This window comes from Magnolia sinica, chromosome 13, assembly GCF_029962835.1.
Source record: "Magnolia sinica isolate HGM2019 chromosome 13, MsV1, whole genome shotgun sequence".
Lineage (NCBI taxonomy): Eukaryota > Viridiplantae > Streptophyta > Magnoliopsida > Magnoliales > Magnoliaceae > Magnolia > Magnolia sinica.
In genome coordinates this window covers 62,407,175-62,414,149 of record NC_080585.1, presented here as the reverse complement: position 1 = coordinate 62,414,149, position 6,975 = coordinate 62,407,175, and the positions used below count along the sequence as shown (strand labels likewise).

General features: G+C 38.6%; 1 non-coding gene across 1 annotated transcript; it reads left to right on the top strand.

The window, feature by feature from the left end:
* The first annotated feature begins 2,887 nt into the window (after positions 1–2,887).
* LOC131224488 (small nucleolar RNA R71) lies at positions 2,888–2,994 on the top strand. Its single transcript, XR_009160968.1, has one exon. It is a non-coding gene; the product is annotated as a small nucleolar RNA R71 (small nucleolar RNA).
* The last annotated feature ends 3,981 nt before the right edge of the window (positions 2,995–6,975 follow it).

Below are 6,975 nucleotides of genomic sequence, written 5' to 3'. Positions count from 1 at the left end.
AATATCCTTTTAAATTAGATTACATAAAGGACGAGAGATGTGACTAAAGTCCTTTACAAATCTTCTATAAAATCTAGCATGTCCTAAGAAGGATCGCATGTCTCGTATGCTTTTGGGTGGGGGTAGGGTAGAGATAAGATCAATTTTAGTTTTATTTACCTCAATTCCCTTGGATGAAATGATATGTCCGAGACTATTCCCTTGTAAACCATGAAATGACACTTCTCCCAATTGAGTACCAAATTCTTTTCTTCACATCTTTTTAGCACACATTTTAAAAATTTTAAGAAATCGCTGAAAGATGGACTAAAGACAGAGAAGTTGTCCATGAAGACCTCTAAATATTGCCCCACCATTTCAGAAAAAATACTCAACATGCATCGATGAAAAGTGGCAGGGGCATTACACAATCAGAATGACATCCTTCGGTAAGCAAAGGTGCCAAAGGGACATGTGAATGTAGTCTTTTCCCGATCTTTAAGAGCTATCTCTATCTGGTTATAGCCCGAATACCCGTCAAGGAAGCAATAATATGAGTGACTAGCTAGCCTTTTCAAGATTTGATCAGTGAAAGGCAAAGGAAAGTGGTCCTTCCTAGTGATGGTATTCAATGAACATTCTCCAACTGGTAGTTACCCTAGTTGGCACGAGTTCGTTGTTGGCATTGGCTATTATGGTGATTCTGGACTTCTTGGGAACCACCTAAGTTGGACTCTCCCATTGGCTATCCAATATAGGGTATATGATACCCACATCTAATAGCTTAAGAAACTCGGCGTTAACCACTTCCTTCATGTTTGGATTTAGTCTACGTAGTGGTTGCTGAGAGGCCTTCGCATTATCCTCTAGATAAATGTGCTGAGTACAAATCGAAGGGTCAATTCCCTTGAGGTCCGCGATCGACAATCCAAGGGATTCCTTGTGCTCAATGAGAGTAGAGATGAGCATACTCTCCTGTTATTGCTTGAGGTGGGAAGAAATCACCATCAGGTATGTCTCATCTTGACCTAAATAAATATATTTCAAATCAGAGGGCAAAGGTTTTAGGTCAAGCTTTAGTGCCTTGAGGTTAGATGATAAAGGCACTACATCAATTTGGGGCAATTCTTCGAATTGTGCCCTCCACCAGTTAACTTCAAGTACCGACATAGTATCCAGAATGGTCCCCATCTCCCTAATCATGTCATCATCTAAATCATGGGAGTGGGTCAGGCACGTCTCTAGAGGGTTAGAGGATAAGGTTAGAAGTGCTCTATCTTCCACGAAAGAATCAATCATGTTAATATCGTGGGAATCATCTTCATCCTCTAACTGTTTGCCTGTGTTGAAAAAGATATTCAACCCCAATGTCATATTCCTAAAAGACATACTCATGACTCCATTCCTACAATTAATGATTGCGCTTGAAGTGGCAAGGAATGGGCAACCAAGAATGACGGGAATTTGAGTGCTCATGTCCATGATAGGTTGAGTACCCGAGACAATAAAATCTACTGGATAGTAGAATTTGTCAACCTCGACCAACACATCCTTGATTATCACTCTCGGTACACGGACTGAGTGATCATCAAGTTGTAAGGTGGTTTGGGTGGGTTTTAATTCACCTAGACCCTATTGCTCGTAGATCGAGTACGGGATCAAATTCACACTCGCTCCTAAGTCAAGAAGTGCATGCTCAATCCGGTAGTTCCCAATTATGCAAGTGATGGTTGGGCTACCGAGATCTTTGTACTTTTGTGGCACATCTTACTTTAGGATGGCACTTACTTTTTCAGTTAAAAATATTTTCTTTTGGATACTTTGTCGTCTTTTGGTCGTACACAAGTCTTTAGGAAATTTAGCATATGAAGGTATTTGCTTAACGACATCTAGTAGAGGAATATTGACCTTCACTTTCTTAAGCACCTTTAGAATGTCCTGAGAGTTAGAGAGAGGTTTTGGTGCTATCAATCGATGGGGAAATGGGGCAATCGGCTTGCCTTGAAGTTCTGGTTCTAATTCCTATGGAGCAGTGTTAGGTCTATCATTGTTGTCCTCTTATGGGTCCTTAGGAATTTTAGCCCTAACCGGAATTGTTTCGTCAATGGTCTTCTGACTTCTAAGAGTGGTGATAGATTTAGCTTGCTCCATCTGATTTGAAGTGCTAGGGTCACTAACTTCATATTGTGGTTTTGGATTAGGAAGAGATTGAGCTGGAAGGCTCCCCCTATTCCCAATCGTATTCCTTGTGTCAAGCCCTTATATGGCCTTTGTAAGGTCTTAGAAGGCTTGTAGCATCCCCTGATTGAAAAGCTCTTGATTTTCAAGATGTTTTAGAACCGGATCCTCTTGAGGTTTCCCTTAATTTGGAATTTTATTAAAGAATCCTTAAGGGGTAGTAGTTTATCCATTCCTCCAACTGAAGTTTGAATGATTTCTCCAACTATGATTGTATGTATTGGAGGTAGGTCCATTAAAAGGTCTTTGGTAATTATTCATGGCATTGGATTGCTCATTCAATACCACTTGAAAGGCAGGTATTGTTGGACAATTTTTAATTGTGTGAATGTTGCAAGCACAAATACCGCAACCAGTTTCCTTAGCCTTATCCTTCTTTAGTTTTATGGCCTCGAATTTCATTATGAGATTAGCCACTTTAGCATTGACATCATCATCCTCTTTCAAAAGGTATAATCCGCCCCTCTCCTTTGATTGAGTAGGCTTAGATGTGGTGTTAGGTATATGAGAGATGTACCATGATTGTGCAGTTTTAGCAAGTTTGTCAAAGTAATCCCGCACTTCATCGATATTTTTATTCATGAATTTCCCATTGCACATTGTCTCAATGAATTGGTTCATGGAAGATGTAAGTCTGTCATGAAAGAAACTTGTTATGTGCCACGTTTCAAAACCGTGTTGTGGGCATGAACTGACGAGATCCTTGAATTGCTCCCAACATTAGAAGAATGTTTCATCTTCCTTTTGAGCAAAGTTTATGATCGACTTCTTGATGGTGTTCATCTTATGATATGGAAAAAAATTAATGAACTCCTTCGTCATGTCATTTCTTATACCAATATATCACGGACGTAATGAGTGCAACCACGTCTTAGCTTTTTCTTTTAAGGAGAAAGGAAAGAGTTTCAGCCTGACTGTGTCCTCAGACACATTAGGAAAATATAAAGTGGCTATAATCTTATCAAATTCTTTCCAATGTAGATATGGACTTTCAAATTCAAGTCCAAGGAACTTTGGAAGGAGTTGGATCACTCCTGGCATGATATCCATGTTTCCTATATTTTCTAAAAAAAACCATACAGGAAGGTGTGCTCAGCCCCGCTGATTGTAAATAATCTCGTAGAGTATGAGGCGGGGGTGCTTGATGCACCTTATTCTCATCTTGGACTTCCTTAACCCTAGGTTGAGGTGGATTTGGAGGTTGATTAGTCGGTTGATTGGCAGCCATAACTTTAATTAACTCTGTGGATCTCGAGTGGTGTCCAATCCTATGATGGATAGATATCCCCTCAACCAATCCTCCTTCACTCAAGAGACGTCGAGTGTTGTCAAGGACCCACTTGGGCATGAAACACTCTCAGCCCTCAATTTCAGACTCTAACCTAACCCTTAAAAAAATAAGCTCGGAGGGATAAGAAATCTGGAAAAAGAAAGGAAGAGAATTAGAAAGGAGTTACCAAATTGGAAGTTCCTAATTTAAGATCCTGTAAAACAAAATAAAAGAAATCAGTTTCTAAAAACAAAAATTTCAAAATTAGAAAGTTTATAAAAACATAAATAAAAAGATGAGTTAGTTTCTAAAAAAAATCTAGAAAAAACCAAATCCTAAAAATAGAAAGTAAATAAATCCTAATCTTAACCTACTTCTAAAATTAATCAATCTCAGAAAAACAAAGTCGTTAATCCCTGGCAACGACGCCATGCGTAGGGTCACAATGTAGTAATAATCTCGGTGAGACCGAGGTCGAATCCACAGGGACGAATCTTGTGTGTTTATTCTGAAAGTAATTAGAATCAAAACTAAGAGAAGATCTAACTTAAATCAGGAAAGTGGGGAATAATTATGAGATGATGAATTAAGAAACTTAAGAATTTACAGGTGGGAGCTAAGGTTTCCAAGGATCCAATTGGAATTGAAGTCCTATCCTATTAGGATGTTTCCTTATTTGAATTAAGGCACTCAATTGGAATTGGAGTCTTATCTTATCCAATTGGAAGATATTCAGTAAGATCAGATCTTAACTTCCATTGACCTAATTCTCAATGGATGAAAGTTGTAAAGATTGGAAGTGATTCCATCACTTAACCATGCCCAGGAGACTATGGTAGAGAATAGGATATAGCAATCCAACAACCAACATAGGAAAATTGTAAAGAATAGAAGGGATTCCATCACTCAACCTAGATATCCCAAAAAGTGCCTAAGAAACCCCTATTTGTAAGCCAAGTTTCAAAAAATGAAAAAATTGGATCAAATTTATGTAGTTTGCGTAAACACTGCGTAATCAGTTCGATGTCATCGAACACCCTTCGATGTCATTGAAGGGGTTTGAATCCGAAAGTCGCGCCTTTTCACTCTTTCGCACTGTATAAGTCTATGTGCCATCGAACCGTCCTTCGATATCATCGAGAGAAGCTTTGATCCATCGAACAGGTCTTCGAGTCATCGAGAATATGTCCAAAACTGTCCAGCCAGTTGCTCCAATTTCTACAATAAATTCGATGCCATCGAGTGGTCTTCGATGTCATCGACCACCTTCCTTCGAGTCATCAAACATGTCTTCGATTGATTGACAAAAGCACCCAATATGTCCAGCAACCAACTCGATTTTCCCTCATAAATTCGATGTCATTGACCAATGTTCGATGTCATTGAATGGTTCTCGATGGCACGGTCTTTGTGATTTCTGCACTTGTTCTTTCAACTTCCTTCTCCACTTTGTTTTCTTGGATCTTGGGACCTTGAAATCTTCAATATTAGTCTCCACAGGTCCATTCCTTGCCTTGGTGACTTTTAAGCACTAAACCCATGCTTTTAGCACTCTTTTCGATCCAAGCTCTAAAATTCACCTTGCAACACAAGCACATGTAAAATATATCATTAAGCCATATTATGTTTATAAAACTAAGAGATAAATGGGGGATAATATGTAATATTTGACCCTCAACAGTCATCGACCACAGTTCGATGACATTGAAGCCATTGTTCGATGACATCGAACACAGGTCAATGACATCGAATTTTTACATGAAATCAAGTCGTTGCTGGACAAATTGAAGACATTTTTCGATGGCTCCAGAAACTGGTCGATGACTCGAAGTCTGTTCGATGACATCGATTCTCATTCGATGGCAACAAAATTTCTAAAGAATTTTGAAGTAACTCGTTGGACTATTTTGGACACATATTCGAGGATTCAAAGACAATTCATGACATCGAAGGCTGTTCGATGACATTGAAGGTTTGTTCGATAACATGAAAAGTTACGTAGTGCATAAAGGCGTGACTTTCAGAATTCAACTTATGTTCAATGACATCAAAGGTTGTTCAATGTCATCGAACATGTTACTCAGAGTTACGCGGACTACGTAAATTGAAGCGGTTTTGTGAAACCAACTGGACTAGGTTATAAATATGGGGTTCCTACGGACATTTTGAGATATATAAGGTTTCAAGGATTAGAGCCAAAGGGTGGAGGAGCCTCCCAAGAGTTTTTCTTCTTTCCTAGTTTGTTTTTAATGCTTTCTTGTAAGGTTTTAGATTCAATCATGTCTATGGTTGGCTAAACCTCTTAGATAGGGTTAAGAGGTGAAGCTTGTAACATGTTGGGATGTTTTTATTACTTTGATTTTTGTTCTTGATGAACCTTCTTGATTCTAATTTGATTTTAAAGTAATATTTTTAGTTTTCTATGATTTATTGTGACTCAAATTACAATAGATACTGTGATTGCATTAGATATCTTCTTTTCCTATTTGAGATAATGGGATGGGTAAATCCTGTTGTTTGCCATCGTCCCATGGGCATGGTTTGGTGATGGAATCCCTGCCAATTGTCATAATTCTCCTCCTTTGAGAATGAGGTCAATGAAAGTTTAGATTTGATTTAATTGCTATATCTTCCAATTTGATAGGATAAGACTCCAATTCCAATTGTGTTCCTTGAATTAAGTAAGGAAATATCCTGATAGCTACAAGTGGATCCTTGACACCCTAGTTCTCACCTTTAATTTCACAAGTTTTAGTTACTTTATTCACAATTACTCTCTCTACAATTCCATATTTAGATTTAGATTTTCTTCTAGTTATAGTTCTAGTTACTTTTAAAAATGTACAAGATTAGTCCCTATGGATTCAACCTCGGTCTTACCGAGATTATTACTACATTGTGACCCTACACTTGGGGTTGTGAACACTTCGCCAATGCACTAATTTATAGAGATGATGTGTAACAGTGAATTTATGAACAAAGAGGCAGATGATGCATGTGATTACCTTGATCAATTAGCAGAAAATGTGCAATCATGGGACACATCCCCAAGACCCACCACTTCTAAGCCTACTTGTTCACAACCCCAAGTGTAGGGTCACGATGTAGTAATAATCTCGATGAGACTGAGGACGAATCCACAGGGACTAATCTCATGTGTGTTCTGAAAGCAACTAAAAGTAGAACTAGAAGAATATATAAATCTTGACAACGACTCTCTGCCCTAGAAGAAAACATGAAAAACTAAGCAAGAAAGAAGAAAAACTCTTGACGACGGCTCTCTGCCCTTGTGCTTCACTGCTCCAAACCCTAAATTGATTGATAGATGCCCAGGGATGCCCTGGGGACTCCTATTTATAGTTGTACAACACCTCCTTTATCACCTCTTTGGAAAAATCCAAAAACTACCTCAAATTTACATACTCTGTGTAACTTCGTGTGATTCATTCGATGACATCGAACTGCCTTCGATGTCATCGAAGGTGCCA